Source organism: Planococcus citri, chromosome 1 (assembly GCF_950023065.1).
Source record: "Planococcus citri chromosome 1, ihPlaCitr1.1, whole genome shotgun sequence".
In the NCBI taxonomy this organism is placed as follows: Eukaryota; Metazoa; Arthropoda; class Insecta; order Hemiptera; family Pseudococcidae; genus Planococcus; species Planococcus citri.
In genome coordinates, this window is record NC_088677.1 from 72,143,708 (window position 1) to 72,162,477 (window position 18,770).

At 35.5% G+C, this 18,770-nt stretch overlaps 1 protein-coding gene and 2 long non-coding RNA genes across 9 annotated transcripts in view; 1 reads left to right on the forward strand and 2 right to left on the reverse strand.

The window, feature by feature from the left end:
* nrm (neuromusculin) overlaps positions 1–18,770 on the reverse strand; it is a 593,812-nt gene that overhangs the window by 213,480 nt on the left and 361,562 nt on the right. The window lies entirely within an intron of this gene.
* LOC135831120 (uncharacterized) overlaps positions 1–18,770 on the forward strand; it is a 375,747-nt gene that overhangs the window by 129,606 nt on the left and 227,371 nt on the right. The gene's annotated exons all lie outside the window — the stretch shown is intronic.
* LOC135850078 (uncharacterized) lies at positions 9,767–12,582 on the reverse strand. 2 transcript variants are annotated; one of them, XR_010559648.1, is made up of 4 exons: positions 11,252–12,580; positions 11,064–11,188; positions 10,759–10,833; positions 9,767–10,688 (listed from the first exon to the last, which is right to left on the reverse strand). It is a non-coding gene; the product is annotated as an uncharacterized LOC135850078 (long non-coding RNA). The 2 variants fall into 2 exon arrangements; XR_010559646.1 differs by having other exon boundaries at positions 10,759–11,188; positions 11,252–12,582.

Consider the following 18,770-nt stretch of genomic DNA (forward strand, 5'->3'; position numbering starts at 1 on the left):
AAAATGTCAAAAACTTCCATTTTTCCCAAAAAGTGTTAGAAAGTTCCATTTTTCCCAAAAAGTGTTGGAAAGTTCCATTTTTCCCAAAAAGTGTTGGAAAGTTCCATTTTTCCCAAAAAGTGTCAAAAATTTCCATTTTTTCCCCAAAAGTGTCAAAAAGTTCCATTTTTTCCAAAAAGTGTCAAAAACTTCCATTTTTCCCAAAAAGTGTTAAAAAGTTCCATTTTTCCCAAAAAGTGTCAAAAATTTCCATTTTCCCCCAAAATTGTCAAAAATTTCCATTTTCCTCAAAAAGTGTCAAAAATTTCCTTTTGTACCAAAATCTTCCCCAAAATGTACGGTTTTTTTTGCTAAAATTGTCAAATACTTAGTCTTATTTTTTGTCAAAACTTTCAAAATAAATATGCCTTAATTTTTTGTAAAATTTTGTTACATTTTTGGCGAAATTTTTTATCAATTCTGGTAAAAATAAAAAAGGAATGGAATTTTTTTGTTGAAAAAAACAACCATCTTCTTCAATTTTCCGACAAGACACTAGATTTTTTGGTAGGTTTATCAAGGGGCGAGAGTTTGGCAATTTTTGGCTGAAAGCAAGAATTAGACAGCGCAAATTTTTGAGTTTTTTTTGAAAAAGTAATAATTTTAGGAACCAAAATTTGAAATCTTTGGCAGAGCTGAATCAAAAAAATCAAGTTGGTATTCGTTTTCAGCGCTCTCAAAAATCCAATAAATCATATGTACCTAACTTTATTTTTTCCATTTTCAGAAAATTTGAGGGACCAAAGGCCAAGGGGTGTTAGAGGGGCCGAGTCGAAAAATAAATTGAAAACGTATTAAACGACATGTCACATAAATTTGACATTTTTTCAAGTTTTGACAAATTTTTTGGCTTTATACTCCCTTCTTCTCTCTCTCCCTCCCTCCCTCCCTTTCGTTTTTGACAATCCCACCACGAAAAGTTCGTTGTTGCGAATATTGCAAAAATTCATTCTTATTGGATCATTTTTAAATTTTTAAATCACGGCTCCGAAATTATTAAGCAAACATTCAAAAATTATTGAGCTTTTCGTGTGAAAATTTGCAACTTGCAACTTTTGAAACTTTTAAAAAATGTTATTGAAATTACTCTAAATCTGATTCCAAATTTGAGCATTCTGACGATAAATTTCAACTGCTGAAACCCCCCCCCCCACCTGCCTAAGGCGAGCGGAGCAGGGCGATTCAATTCTTTTCACAATATAAAAAACTCACAAAAAAACTGCGAACAAAATCTGAGCACCCAAACCCCAAACCCAGCCTTATTCGACACAGAATGACCCATGTTCTATACCCAGGTGAGAAATAGAACCCTCAAAAATACACGCAGAAAGCCTCGAGAAAAAGAAACACGAAAGATGGAAAATTCTGCAGCATTCATCGTACATGCTTCACTATACACTATACTCGTAGGTACTACACTTCTTCTCTTATTCTTGCAACGCCAAAGAGTTTAAATTTAATTAAAATTTCATCGTGTTACGTGTCTAAATCTTGAAAAGTTTCTTGTTTCGTGTATAAGATTAGCGTCGTTGTTCATCTTATTAGCATCGACGACGTTGTACTATTCATTATAATAACCTTGTAAAATTTCGCCGCGTATCGCCTCCTCTATTCTTTCTCTCTGCATACACACTTCTGTTTTAGTTTACTTGTACATAGACATTCATTTGTCTCACTCATATCGTACTCATATACTTTTGCTGGAAATGTCGAATGCAAAGTTTAAAAGCTTAAAGGCAGACAGATTTGTCCACGTCGTCTGCGGAGTGATAATATACGTAAAACAAGTGTACATGAATATTTCACATACGAATATCATAGAATGAAAAATCTCGTTTAGCAAAACCCAGCGTAAAGGTGAGCATCGTCGTCGCGTGTGTAATTGATGAGAAAATTTTACACCCTTCTCACCCTTTCCTCACCCATCACCCTAGCACGAAAAATGGTCATTTTTTTGCGTTCAATGAGACGTATTCGTTGCTTCATATACCAGTACAAGCTCACGATATGTACAAGAAATGACACAACGACGACATGAGATACGTAGATACGTTGAATGATCGAAATATGGTATATTTTATGACCCAATGGAGACTAGATCGCTGCTGGAGACTGCAGGTGGTTCCCATTTTGTTGTAAAAGTTTAATTTTCGTATGTATCGTGGAGCCACAGAGACCGAAATTTAAATTATGGCGAACGATTCTAGCCTTTAATTCTCGTATAAAACCAAATGATCGAATTTTCTGAGAATAAAATTCACCATATCCAACACCAAACCAAATCTATGAAGCAGACTTGAACAAATTTTGTCAAAATAACTCCTCACAATTCCAACTCCGAGACAGAAATCAACTTACACAAGACCGATAAAACTCGAAATATCAATTTAATATAACGTATTTCCTCTAAAACGACTATTACCCGACGACGTGTGAGAGAAAAGAAAAGAAATCAACGTACGTATAGACGACAACGACGACGAGGCTGTAGATTCGTGTGGAAAAAAATCAAATTTTCATCGTCTCATATTTCACATTGCAAAATAAATATAAGTTTAGCAGAATGACAAAGTAACAGGAAAAAAGTATAAGAATACGCGAACGAGAGAGAGAGACAGAGAGTGAATCAGACCGACGAAGAAAGAGGAAAAAGGCGCAACATGTTATTTAATGATGTTCGAGGGAGAAATTTGAAAAATGAATGGCGTATTTGATTTTTTCATCCAAGAGTGCGGGGGGGGGGAGGATGGGGATTGAGCCGACGAAGACGAAGCAACGATGGTTATATATATAAAAGGCGAATCCATTTTATGGAAGATTATTTAATGACGTTCCAAATACCAACCGGGACAAAATACACGTAGCAAACGACGAAGGCGAAATCTTCTCTCGGCACTAAATTCGTAATATATTTACGTGTTGATATTTCCGTCGTTCGTCGTCGTCGTCGTAAGTATTCCGATGTCTATAGAGAGCTCGCATCGTTTCGCGTGAAATGCTCCGCTATGTCTAATTTTATTGTAATAAACTAGCGCCCGAGAATATACGAGTAATATCTCCCTAAACTTGAAATTGAAAGGTAGGTACCTATATCTCTAAAGCTGGTACGATGCATCAGCATCCCGAACTCTTGCACACCTACGAAGTGAAACGTTCAACTTTATTGGAATCGCGAATATGTTTTCTTCACAAACTAGACTACGACAACGTTCAGAATCGAGATTTGCAAACGATGTGGTTTTTCACCGAGATGAAATTATTTTCTTTTCAGTTTTCATCTCTCGTCGTCGCAGACAATTCAAACGAGCAGATAACTGTGTACAAGATGAGAGAAAACAAGGTGAGATACGTTTATTTACTTACCTAGTTTACCAATTGATAGTAACTCGATTGTGATTGAAGAAAATACCCGGAGAAAAGTGCAAAGTACGAATAAACAATTCGAGTTCGCCTTCGCCTTCGCCTTCGGTATTCGAATGAAAAACAATTCGACGTGTATTTCGTCGATGAACTGCCAATAATGAAAACGAAAAGAAATATGCGCGAAAATATGAATTATTATGCTGCTGCGATGTGCGAAACAACAACCAGTGCAACGTGTCAATAAACGATAAAACACGAGCGAGAAAAATGAATTTCAACGACGGTCTCGAGACAGTGATAACAACATGTCCCTCAGGAATGGGGTATACCTAGTGCGAAAAATTGCACTTGAAGAAAAAGTACGAATAAGAATAAAGCTGGTGAGACAGCATCTCGCATGAATGAGAAATCATGAGTCAGAGGATTGGGGGGGGGCAGAGCTGTAAAGGTAAATAATTCGTTTCGTACTTACTCGTATGTATGAATGTACGTCCTGTAGCGACGGACGAAGTAATTGTTTGAAAAATGTTGAAATTGACGTAAAAATATTAAAATTTTAAATGAAATTCAACATTTAGATCACCAGTTTTATTTTCATAATTCGAGAAAAATAAAAATTGACAGCTTGGGAATAAGATATTTCAAAGTGATATGACACGTGGCAATTTTTCTGCACAGAGAAACCTTGAGAAAATTATCAAAAAATATTAATTTTTCTTTTTTCGAAATTTTCAATATTTATTCAGATCTATTGGAAACTCAAAAAAAAAAAAAAAAAAGAAAAGAAAAAGTAAAAAATTGTTTTCGATGATCTCATCAAATTAAAATGGCAATTCTTCAAATGAGCCACACATTGAAAACAATATTTGGTAAGGGGAATGATTATTTATTGGTGGGGGAGGGGGGGAGAGGATTTCAACAGTTAGTAACGACGGTTTTTCCGTCCTCCTCCCTCCCTCCCCCCGAAAAATAATCGCTGAAAACCTTTTTTGAAATTATATCAGCTGAATGGATTCTAGAAAAAATGTACTTATATCTACTTAAACATGAAAAAAAAAATGAAAAGAAACACGCGGAACAAAACAAATCAAAAAATGAGAAAAAAAATATAAAATCACACAAAATTTTGAAAACAGGGAATCCCAAAAAAATAATGTAAAATCGCAAGACTAAAAAAATTCCTTCAGCAATTTTTTTTGAGTTAAAAAAAAAACACGTAAAAGTACGTTTTTTATGTAACTTCACAAAAAATTATGGAAGCAAAAATAAACCTAAATCTGACAATTCGACTTTTTTGAAGTAATTTGAAACTATCAAATTGAAGATCTCAAAGTAATTTCACTACAATAACAACTTTACATTACCTATACCTACCTACTTACTCTAAATTAAATTTCGAAGTCACGCCATCATGACATTATCAGTAGATTTTGAGAAAATTGAAATTTTTTAACATTTTTGAGGTTAAGAGGAAAAGTAAGCAAGGCATCGAAGGTAGCTTTTAAAAAAATGAACATTTTTAAGTGAAAAGAAACTGTATCAAAAATGCACAGAACAAAGAAAAAAATTGAATATGAAAAATTATGAATGAAATTTCAACGATTTTTTAAAATAAGTAAAAGCATTTGAAATAACAAAAAAAACGAACAACAGTCTAAAATGAGAACATTAAAATAATTAGAAAAAATAATAGTTTGGAATATACAAAACGAATAATCTTCAGCTCTATCACTTTATTTGAACGTCGAAATTTTCGAAAAACAAAAACAAAAACCCTAAAACATGAGAAAAAAGAAATAGGACTTGAAAAAAAAAACAACTGCGACAAAAAATTTAAAAAAGTCATATAGGAAGTGAAAAAATTGAGAGAAGAGAAAAAAGCAGAATTTTCAGTTGAAGACTGAAATAAATTTTCTGGGCATATTAATCTTTTTTATAAAAACCAACAGCTTCAGAAAATGGAAGCAAACAAAAATTGCGAAAAAAATATCACATAGAAACAATAGACGAGTATGAACCCCCCCCCCCTCCACAGAAAACTCTTTGACAACGAATTCAACATTACTGAACGGTATATCGATTTTCGAACATGGAAACCTAGCTCACATCTAATTCGTTCGCGAACGATTCAAAAAGAATCGATTTTTTTTTTTAAAGATAAATTTAAATACTCATTTTACATGAGTAATTTTTCTGACTTGGCAAAATTAAAAGCTCGCTAATTCGTTCGCAAACGATTCATTCGTTCGTTGTAATGAAAGAATCGTTCACGAACGATTCAGTCGTCATACAAAATTGGAAGTTCAACTTGTAAGTAAGTGGTTTGTTTGTAACTGATATCTTCATTTTTTCATCACAAAAATGAACCATACGAGCAATTCGTTCGCGAACGACTCTCCAAATTCGATTCTTTTCTGCCTGAATTAACACTATATTATTCTACAGAAGTGATCTGTCTGAAAATTTTTCTGATTATTCTCACACCGAAACATCATCACTGTTTCGTTCGCGAACGATTCGTTTGTTTTCTTCATAAAAGAATCGTTTGCGAACGATTCAACCATTTTTCCAGGTGATTAAATTAGAAAATGAACTAGTAGTGCAGCAGCTTGTTTTCAACCGATTTAATCATTCTTGAATCACAATTTCAATTCGTTCGCGAACGATGGAATTTGATCCAATTTCTTCACTATTTTTCATGTCTGTGGTTTACTTGATATTTAACCGGTCGTACAAGAGATTTTTAACTCTACTGACTACGTATGATTCGTTCATTCTGAATCACAAACATTTCGTTCACAAAATGATTTGACAGCTCAAAATGAATAACATGCCCAGATCGTTTGCGAACGAATTATTCAGGCCTGATTTTTTCCCATCATTTTTGATAAAGTTTTTTTCGACCGATAAAAGAATCTCACAATCAGCCTACTCTTTTTATGAATAATTCTTTTTTTATGGTGAAAAATTTCGCTGAATTTTGATTTTTTGTTTTAATCCTCTTGGATCTACTATCAGTGAGTTCCTCTGCTGAAAATAATTCAAGATCACATCATATTTTAGATCATTAATTCATTATTTCATTCAAGGGAAGCATTTTTCGCATTCAATTTTTTTTTTTTTTTTTGAGATTTGTTAGAAGCATGTGAAAAATATTTTTGCAAAAACAAACAAAATCCCAAAATATTTCGTACAAGTACCTATTTAGTTAATCCAATCGTCTTTCTCCATTCGTTTCCACATTTTCTCGATTTTAATCAGTCGAAACCAACAAACAATAACGAAATATGTAGTAAGCATTTCCACCACCTACTCGAGTCATCTCTCCAACACTTCCATCGTACCTCTACCTATAGGTACAGCATAGCAAGACTTGATATACTGGCTCAAATCCAATAGTGACGTCATAATGTATTTTTTTTTCCTTCTCGACTGCAGCATTTTAGGTTTTAGGCATCGTGGGGGAGGTAAAGAGACGTAGTCAATTTCAATCCTGTGTGTAAAAATGCGGAAAATCCCTTCGGTGATGCGTTTTTTCCACCTCTTCGCCCCCCTCTGCCTGGTCGTTTCGCTTTTTCTCATTATTTCACATACACGGCGACAGATATTAAATTGGCGATCTACCAAGGCGCAGCCGGAAAGCAAAAAAAAAAAAAAAAAGAAGCAGTGAAAAAATCGATGATACTATCTATACGAATTTCCTTTTTAATGTGCCTTTGCCCCATACCCCTTCCTCTCCAGGTCTTCGTCGCAGTAACGAAAAATCTGCTGAAATAAACTATACTTTTAAAAAGCAAAAAACCCGCCAAGATAGAAAAAAAAACTGATAGGTAAAATGTACCTCAACAAAAAAAAAAAAAAAAAAAAAAAAACAGGAACTTTCTGCTGAAAAAATAATGTGATATCACACTACCGCCAAGCAATCATTGTTTAAAAATCAATTTTTTCTGTCTGTGCTTTGAAAAGTTTTAGGCGTATCAGTTTCAAAGATGTACTTAAAAAATCATATCAAAGTAAAAAGTGCTTGAAAATCATTGTAGGATAGAAACACTCAAATCCATCAGGTATTGAAAATGAATTTGAAAACCGGGCCGAAAAGTTCCCGCCAAGCTTGGCCCGGTTTTCAAATTCATTTTCAATACCTGATGGATTTGAGTGTTTCTATCCTACAATGATTTTCAAGCACTTTTTACTTTGATATGATTTTTTAAGTACATCTTTGAAACTGATACGCCTAAAACTTTTCAAAGCACAGACAGAAAAAATTGATTTTTAAACAATGATTGCTTGGCGGTAGTGTGATATCACATTATTTTTTCAGCAGAAAGTTCCTGTTTTTTTTTTTTTTTTTTTTTTTTTTGTTGAGGTACATTTTACCTATCAGTTTTTTTTTCTATCTTGGCGGGTTTTTTGCTTTTTAAAAGTATTTTTTCAGGGGATATCAGTCTTTTTTTTGTTTTTGTTAAAGTATGTCTTTCTGTCATTTTTTTTTCAAAGACCAACTTTTACAGTTTTTTTTTCTAGCTTGGCGGGTTTTTTGCTTTTTAAAAGTATTTTTTCGTGGGATATCAGTCGTTTTTTTCAAAAATTGTTATTTTCTTATTAATTTGTTATTCAAAGATACGTAAATTTTTTTTGGCTTGATAGGATTTTTGCTTCTAACGCTTCAAAATTGAGAAATGCATTGGGGCATCCTTAAAAGGAAGCATAAATGAAATGAAGTAGGTACATATGATTATTTGCGAACCAATCTTGATATAGGTAAACTGAATGCCACAGAAGAGTCATTAATTTGTGTATAAATATAATGTCTTGCGAAATACGCAATCTATTGTACCAGGCTAAACTGAAATCGAATTGTCCTCATACCTATAACATTTCACACTCCGTTCAAAGACCATCTCTTATGTACAAATATTGAAAACTCGTTCGATAAATAATAGTCTCTTCAAAGCAGTTTAGTAAGTACTTACTTTCAACTCGTACGTAGTATTTACCTACGAGTATTGTATTATTATAGTCTCTTCAAAGCAGTATAGTAAGTACTTACTTTCAACTTGTACGTAGTATGTACGAAACATTTAAATGTTATAGGTATGAAGACAATTTGGTTTCAGTTTAGCCTGTAAATGAAAGAAATTGTACGTTCGCTGAATACTTACATACAAGTTACTGCCGAATATACCTACCTATTCGGTTTCATTTGCAGTTTTGAAATTTCTTTTTCTTTTTAATCAAATTTCAGGTCGAACGAAGCATTATAGGAAAAAAATGAAGAGAACCAAATGAGTAGAGAATTAAATTTCCTTTCTCTGTAAGATAAGACGATCAGATTTTTTCTAGGAAGCTTAGTTTTCTTGATAAGTATTCTGTATTCGATACCAAAGTTCATCAAAATTCCTTCTTCACAAATGAGACAAATGAATGCCAATATTATAAAAACTAAGCTTCCTAGAGAAAATTCGACCGTAATGTTACCGAAAGGAAATTAAATTCTCTACACTTTTGGTTCTATTCATTTTCGTCGCAGGACGCTCCGTTCGCCCAGAAATTTGAATTGAAGAACTTTTTGTGAAAGCAAATTTTACGACTATAACTTCAATGACGAATATTATGAAAATTAAGCTTCCTAGAAAAAATGTTGACTGTAATGTTTCCGAAAGGAAATTCAATTCTCTACAACTTCGGTTCTGCGTAGTTTTTAGAAGCTTTATAGTTTCCATATTATTCGTCATTGAAGTTATAGTCGAAAAATTTGCTTTCACAAGAAGTTCTTCAATTCGAATTTCTGGGAGAACTGCGAACCGAGCGTCCTACGACGAAAATGAATAGAACCAAAAGTGTAGAGAATTTGATTTCCGTTCGGTAACATCGCGGTTGAATTTTCTCTAGGAAGCTTAGTTTTTATAATATTGGCATTTATTTGTCTCATTTGTGTGGAGTGAATTTTGAACTTTAGTATCGAATATCAAGAAAACTAAGCTTCGTAGAAAAAATCTGATCGCTTTACAGGGAAAGTACATTTAATTCTCTACAATTTCGGTTCTATTCATTTTTTTCCTAGGATGCTTCGTTCGACCAGAAATTCGATTTAAAAGAAAAAATAAATTTCAAAACTGCAAATGAAACCTAATATATTCGACAGTAACTGTAAGTTTTCGTCATCAATTCCGTATTTTAATAGTCTACATACTACGTAGGAGTGACTATCTCTTACGAGTTACCTATAGGTATTGAAAACTCATTCGGTAAATAATAGAATAGAATGAGTCTGAAAATGAACTCACCTTATACCTAATTTTAAAAAAAGTAGACGAAAAATTAAAATAAAATTGCGTAAAACCACAACATAAAAATAGGAAATTGAAAAAAAATGTGTATTAAAATTGAAACAATGCGCGTGCAACACTCAGCAATTAGGTACGTGTACCTATTATGACTCGATCAACGATGAAGGTGCGGCTATACTGAATTTAATGGTAACCTTAAACTTGAACCTAGAAGTTAAACAAAGGCAACTTTATGTTAACGTACATTAAGTTCAGTATAAACCAGTCTTATTCTTAAGACAAATCAATACATCACAAATCTAGCTATTCTAACAGGACGCAAATTCGATCCTACGTAATAATACGCAGTTGGATATAAATTACATTGATATTGATAATGAAACTTGCAAAATACTGATTAATTTTTAGAACGATGATATCAATGTGATGGACCATCGCAGCATTTTCTAGGCTTTTCTTTCAGTTTACTTATTTGCTCTTCGGCTTTTTGTACCATGAACCGAGTAAATTCTAAGAATAATTTTTCTATATCACGGTTTAGTTTTGCTGACACAAGATACTGTTTTGCTATACTTTTGCTCCAACTTGTTTAGCGTATCTAGAACAAATACTTAGAATTGAACACATTAGTCAAGTAAAAATGCAGCTAAACATGAACCTGAGGTCTGAAGTTTACTTAATACTGGTCAACTAACTCTAAATTCTATCTTTTTCGAGATAAGTTTTATTGCCAACGATAACTATGCAGATATCTTGGGTCGATTGTTTGTCTCTTTGGTGTCGATTCATCTAATAATGATAATTCACGTTTCCATCTCATCTCTAAAGCAGCTTGATCTTCCCTTCGCATACGTTTATATCTGGACATTTGCTGGTACATTTCTTCTTGCATGCGCTCCTTTTCTTGCTTGGTTACAATTGAGGTGGTTCGTATTGTGGCGAAATTATTAATTTAATACCACCGCTAGGTTCACCCATTCCAACTATACTACTCATCTGTAAACAAAACAGTCGTTTTTATATTCAAGTATCTCTTACCATCATACAGAATAACTAGGATGCGTACCTTATGTTTGCTTCTACTTGGTGTCATACTACTGTTGTTATTCTCCATATAATTGATATTTATACTTTCAAGTACCTACGATTATTAAATGTATTATATTAGGTATTTCAAACAGAATGAATTATACGATACATATTTCAGCCAAAATTAACGGTACCGACAAATCCACACACACACTAGATAAACACAAAATCTCAATCTGAAACGTAGCGATTTACAATGTGATACGATAGAATTACACAGAATACATCCGCGAGGTCAACATAATAAGGTATATTTCTTGGCAATATTTTCACGATGATTACTTTTTAATTGATTGAAAAGAATCTTCATTCGTAATCTTTGTCATCCTCACTTTCTTCGATAGATCACTTTCTTCGAGCACCAAAATTGTTCCCTGATTGAATCCTTGAATTTCGTAGAATTTCGCCTGAAAATCAACAGATGATTAATTTCACTTTTTCAGACTCAAAAATGTTCATTCATCACTCACTTGATTCAGGGCAGCAAACCAGCAATCAAATCACAGTTTCGGAAGTTCGGAGAAAACATGGAATGGACATTTTCTTGATCTTGATTCTTGATCAACTCGATGTCGCCGGTGATATCACGATTCATGAAGGAATATTCTTATCACTACTAGTACTTTCTGTTCGTTGGGGGGGACTTCGTCCCCCCCACACCCCCCCTTGGGCTTCGCCCAAACCGCTTCTCCTCCTTTCTTTACCGATGCCGCCGTAAATCAGTATGCTTGATAGAAATATACCACCGGAACTTTCCGTTGACAAGGCTACAGCCTCTTCAAATGAACTGATTTACTTGAAATTTTGTATAGTGGTAGTGTAAGTCATGTAGATGACCCTTTTTCACACTTCAATTGAAAATTTTCATTTTATTTTTTCTTTTCCACTACTTTCTCATTTCTGTCACTGAAAAATCATGAAGGTAATTTCCGTTGACAAGGCTACAGCTTCTCCTAATGAACCGATTTGCTTGAAATTTTGCACATTGATAGTGAATATGATGTAGATGACCCTTTTCTACGGTACTACGAAAAATTTTCATTTTGGAGGTGTTTTTGGGGGGAGAGAAATTTTCAAATTGAAAAAAAGGGGGTCAAAAATATTTTTTTTTCAAAACTGACGTTGTATTTAAAAATAACTCGTTAATTTACACCAGTGTACGAAATTTGACTTGAATTGGTTCAGTAGTTTTTTGTTGACACGAAAATTTGTGATTTCAAAAATTACCCCAAAATGCTAACTTTGGGTACTTCAATCTACATCATTTTTTACCGTAGAAAGTTTGTAAGTATACCAAATTAAAGCTCTCGTTGATGCCAACAACATATCAAAAAATCAGAATCGTACGTTTTTTTATTCGCGAGAAATTGAACATCGAAAATACGCTTAGTTGTTCAGAGAATTAAGCAGTAAGTGGCCGGACTGTCATCACGTTTGTATTATTATTGTTGTTGTTGTTTTTTTTTGTGTGCGTTTTTTTTTTCTATCTTGGCGGGGCAGTCCGACCGGACTGCTTGATACGTTTTCGAGTTACGTACCTTCACCACGAAATCTGTGGATTAGAAATCTTGGAGGCAGAAAAATGATGAGATTCTACTACAATTTTTTGGGGGGTTAATTTTCTTCGTTTGGAATTGGTTTGATTGAGATTCAATCAACTTTAAGTTGATGAGCCCAATTTACTCTCAAAATTTTTCCAATTCTTCAGTTACTACAGGGGTAAAATAATGCTTATTTCTGACATATTGTATCGATAAGCCTACTCGTCTGAATTAAAACTGCCATACTCGAGTACATATACATATTTCGAAAGAAATGGTAAACGGTGAAATTCGCCAGCCAAGCTGACACGACTTTTTTTCACCAGGCATTTTTTTTAAGTAGCTCTCGTCTGGATTTATACAGATAAAGGGCACAGCTTTTACGTGCTCTCGCGACACGTACAGTATCCGTTGTTGTTGTTGTTAACAAGAGAACATGCCGGTAGCACTGGCGAGAAAAGTAGAGAAGAGAGAGAGGTGAGAAGAGCCCGAGCTGGCGAATTAATTGTCGAGCGACAAAATCGCGCCCCAGAGAAAGCAACTGTGAGGTGTTGGGGGTTGGGGGGCGGGTGTAGAGGTACATTTCGGATTTAATGCTGGCGCTTAAGAACGCGTCGCCTAAATTCACTGTTCAACTCGCCGTGATTTATCAAAAGCCCCCTGCGTATTTGCGTCCTTCGCACAGTGGGCGTCTTTCATATAGCCTCCCCCCTCCCGTTGGTCTGTGCCCCCCCCGTTCGACTGGGTCTTTTTTACCGCACCGCCGGCCGCAAACGAAAAGGGTGTAAATTAATTTTCTTACCTGGTTTCAGTTAATTTATAACAAACGCTACCGGTTATTTATATTCGCAGTCTCCGCTGGGACATTGTATCGTACCTCGTGCGTATAAACGAGTATTAATTTCGCCCGCTCGCCGCGCCTCCTCCTGCACTAACCTCTCACCGGCGTGGTGCTTTGCCACCGAATCCTTTCTACGAGTTTCGTGTGCGAATTCGAATAGAATGGAATGAAATGAGGGGCATGTGGAGAGGTGGAAAAAACCTCTATATATACGAGCAACGAACTCGATTCGGGAATTTTTTTCCCCAGCTCGGTGGTGTACGCGAGGCAAGTGCGTAGGATATTAATTGTTGTATCTTTCGCGAGCGACCACGGCAGACAAAAAAGAAAAGTGCTCGTGTTTATTATCTCGCTGCGAGTAGATATTGTACAACACGAGCATCTACGGTGATATTTATTCGGCCGAAGAGATGGTACCGTACACTACTTTCAAGAAAACAGCGAAACTGACGAAAAAATTACACGTGTATCCTGCGGCCTGCCTGGCTGATTCCTTTGTGGTGCCACAATGATGGGATATCCTCTACGACACGACACCTTTTCTTTTGGAAGAGAAAATCGATTCAGCGACGCGATAAAAATTAACCTTTATTGCCCCCGGGCTTTGGGCTATGAGGCTAGCAGAGATGGGTACTCGATTATGGAAATCGCAACGAGTACTTGATTGACTTTCGCGTCGCCTTCGTCGTCTTTTCTCTGTCTTCGGCGGGCGCGCTCTCTCTCTTTATCTGTGTTCTGTGCCGTGTGCCTTTTTAATGAAATTCTTTCCAGCCCAGCGAATACCCAGCGATGGAATTCTTCTTCGGAATTTAATTACGGCGTTATTTTCGATTAGCGACGAGTACGGGTTAATTTTTTTCATAAGAGATGGTGACGTTTTTAGCCGAATTTTATTCTCTAGAGAGTATTGTAGCATAATTTATGACAGAAAAGAAATTAACAAATACAGGTGGTTGCTTATTTGACGTGTGATGGAATCGAAATTCGCGGGGTTCTTGAAAAATAAATTATCTACGTCGAGTACATATATTTTCTCAGGTCGCGAACGAAAATTCGAAATCAATTTTTTCCAATGTTCAATTTTTATCAATTTACTGACCAATTTCTAAAAATGTAGTCGATATGAGATTTTCGTGAACCTTTTTTTCATTTGAATGACAAAATCGCGACGTTTTAACATTTATTTTCGACAATTGAATATGATTCGTTCGCGAACGATTGGTTCAGAGATGAAAAATCGATCGCGAATAAACGAGTCGTCTATATTAAATCAAATCAAGTAAATTATTATACCTAGCATAAAACTTGACATTAGAAATTTATCACCAAAAATCGAAATCGATTCGTTCGCGAACGATTTCCTTAGAGACGAAAAATCATTCGAGAACGAGTGAATCACTTGAACATCAAATCAGAAAGCATTTGTGATAAGGCAATACAAACCGAAACATTCTTCAATCTGTTGATTAAAACTGGCGAATGATTCGTTCGCGAACGATTTGCTCAAGAACGAAAAATCATTTGAGAGCAACTGAATCACTTGGAGTTGGAAAGTGGAAACCAAATTTGATAGCATTCATGACAAGACAAGACAAGACGAAACAAAACATTCATCAATTCGTTGATAACTCTGGCGAATGATTCGTTCGCGAACGATTTGCTCAGAAACGAAAAATCATTCGAGAACGACTCAATAATTATAGAAAAAACAAATAAAATAATAGGTACACGTACACGATAACACAAAACGAAACTTTCTTCAATCTACCAATAATATACAGATTAAATCATTCGTTCGCGAACGATTTGCTCTAAGAGAAGAAATCGTTCGCGAACGAATGAATCACTGAAAAATCAAATCAGCTATAGAATGACAAAAATTGACACTTTTAGTTCCATCAACAAAATTTGGGCTCAATTCGTTCGCGAACGATTTGCCCAGAATCAATGAATTGATCGAGAACGACTGGATCACTTAAGAACTAAATATGACAATACACTACACCGCAGAAAAAACAAAACATTCCACAATACTTCATCAATAAAAATTCTGAACGATTCGTTCGCAAATGATTTGCTCAAAGAAGAAAAATCGTTCGCGAACTACTGAATCACTGAAAAGTCAACTCGAGACTCGAGTAGTAGTGAAACTTGATTTTTCAAGTTCCTAAATCCCATCAATCATCAAAATCTGGAGTTGATTCGTTCGCGAACGATTCGTTTGGACACAACAATTAATTCTAGAACGACTGAATCACTGGTAAACCAAATCCGATGAAACACGATAAGACAAAACTAGACATTTTTCAATTTCTCAATAAAAACTGTGAAGTGAATCATTCGTTCGCGAACGATTTTCTCAGAAAAGAAAAATTCGTTCGCGATCGCGAACGAATAAATCATTGAAGAATCAAAATTAGGCATAGAATAACGAAAGAAACCTGGCATTTTCAATTCCATTATCTCAAAAACTGCACTCGATTCGTTCGCGAACGATTCGTTTAGACTAGACAAATCGTTCGAAAACGACTGAATCACTATGATAAAATAAAACATAATAGACATTTCTCAATTTCAATTTCTCAATTGAAACTGTGATTGATCGATTCATTCGTGAACAATTGTCTCACACGAGAAAAATCGTTCGCGAACGAATAAACCGTCGAAAAATCTAAATTAAGTATAGAATGACGAAACCTGGCACTTTTAATTTACATCATAAAAAACCGGTATCAACAAAAATTGTAAATGATTCTTTCGCGAACGATTTGCTCGGAGGAAAACAAATCATTCATGAACGAATGAATCACTGAATAATCAATCAATTAGGTACAAAATGAGATGACGAATTCTGGCAATTTAATCCAAAGCATTATCAAAAACTGGAATAAATTCGTTCGCGAACGATTTGCTCATAGGAGTTGAATGATTCGCGAAGGAATGAATCACTAAAAAAAAATCAAAATTAGGCATGGAATAACGAAACTTGGCAGTTTTAATTCTATCATCAAATGGAAATTGTAAATGATTCGTTCGCGAACGATTCGCTCAAAATAATAAAAATCGTTCGCGAACGAATGAATCACTGAATAAATCACTTGAATCGGTATAAAACGACGAATTCCGGCAATTTAATTCTATGTATCATCAAAAACTGGACTCAATTCGTTCGCGAACGATTTGCTCGGAGACTAAAAATGCTTTGAGAACGAATAAATTACTTGGAGATAGAAACGTTTTTACAAAATTTCAAATTCTCTTACTCAAGAATACTTAATTTTGAAAATTATTACAAGTTTTCATTATGGCAAAGTTGTACTTTTCAAATGCTTGTAAATTTTGCTCGAAAGTGACATAGACTTTGTGAAAGTTGTGAAAATAGCGTTGAAATGGTTCAAAATGACAGAAAATGGCTTCAAAATACAAAACGACGGAGACATTTTTCAACACACCTCATCAAAATACGGCTTCACTTTGGTAGAAAATAGATGTGTTAAATATCACCAAAAACGTTACCTCATTTTGAAGAGGAGGTGTCGAAAAGGGTAGGAAATTTCATGCAATTTTGAAAGGAACTCTTAATTCTCATCATAATATTTTACAGCTGTTTTAAAATAGAATCATCATTCCAGCTTCAATATTGCTACAATTTCCTTCTAAATATCCAATACAAAGTTCTGATAGCAGTAAAAATATTCCAATATTCTTTCAAATCATATGATGAAATCTACCACGATTAAGCAATTTTCACGAAAATAACCATTCTTTCCTACATTTTCCAAGATATCACCTCGCTAACCCAGTATCAAGGACATCGAACACCTCAACCGTATAATTTACTTTACATTTACGACTGATTGTGACAGCACATTCGTCTGAAATAGGTCTACCATTTTCACCATTTCGGAAACCTACAGCCCTGAAAATCAATCGAGGCCTATGAATCGATATCAGCTATACACGTCGACTTTGAACCAACCGAGTGAACCACATAAGAAAAAAATCCACCGCCAGGTACCCAACTCTACGTCCAAAAACACCAAACACCACCGACCGCCGTCAACCTTTGCTAACGAATTGCGTGGTTTGCAGAGAACACTCATACTTACTCGTATAGAGGAACGAGCGGTGTGTTTTATTGCGCTAAACCGTAACAAATTGATAGCTACCCTTTCGATTAGCGTGTGTGTATGTGCATAGAAGAGAGAGAGCTTCCGTCCTCTAGGTGTGGACAAGGCAGGGGCAGGGTGCACGCAGCCAAATACTCGAGTTCGAGTGGACATGTTGGAATAGTTGCGGTTATCTCGTTATAAGGCGCGGATTTATTAACAATTAACGCCAACGCTTTATAGCCTTTGTTTGGATATCGTAGCTTGGCATGGCCAAAAGTTCTCTCTCTCTCTGTGTAGTCGTATGTATTTTGCTGACGTTAACGAGAAATTTTCCAAGACTTGGCCAAATTAGGTTCCTGTGTCCTACATACGAGTACGAGGCTCACACTTCTCCCGTATCTTTTCATCGTATCCCAATTTACGTTTTTCTATTCCTCCATGAGAGAAAGGCACGTATACTCTTTTCTTTTACCAACATTCGGAGATTTTCCTATTCCAAATGCCAAATCGTATATTTAATTAATAATACACCTAGAACGAGGCTTTCAATCAATCCATTCCCTTCACTTCAAGTACATACAGTCCAAACTTATATGCAAATCAGACGACGACGACGATAACGTCAACTAGATATGATGCGATACCCCACCTGCATCGACCTCACTCCATCCACTATTTGGATTTACGAGTACGTACAGTAAATCCCATCATGTCAAAGTTCTCAGGCACCCGCCAGCGCTAGCGCCATCGTCATCATCTCACGAACTCCACATGTATAGTAATGAGAGAGTGAATTACCCAACCTCTTTCTCCTCCACATCGTACCTTTTGTCTTCTCATCTTGCACTCGCTTCATTCCAATTACAAATTCTGCCATCATCATCGTTGAATATGCAATACCTAACCTAACAGAGAACTATGGAACTATATATCCGTACAAATACATTAACCAGGAGCGGAGCAGACTATTGCACACAGATAACGAATTATGCCAGCTATGTGACTCGATTAATATGCACTCCATCAATAATTTAAGACGGCCGTTTGTCATTTCTCACGTCGAAATGCAATGCAAATGCAACTACGTACATACCTATACGTTCACTCTGCACATATACGAATATATCTGCATATTGTATAGTTTTGCTGCGTGATAAATCGCGTGCCTACGCGTGCTTTTAATTTACGATAGCGTAGGATAGAATAGGAGAGGATACACCAATTCTGCCAAAATGCGAAACGACGATGAAGCTCCCTCGATACGTTAATTGCGCCTGTCTGTCAATATCTTATGCAGACGAATGCACTAGTACTAGCGTGATACGTGACTTTTGGGTCGAGTCGCCCTTTGCCTTGGGTCGAGTTGATTGCTGTCACGTTCAGATGAAGTTCAGGGTGGGTTAGAATGGGGCTGGAGTTATTTTGGAGATGTTCTCGTTTGAAACGTAGTATTTAAAACGATCAAGCCGAGATAAAAGCTCGACTACCATGATTC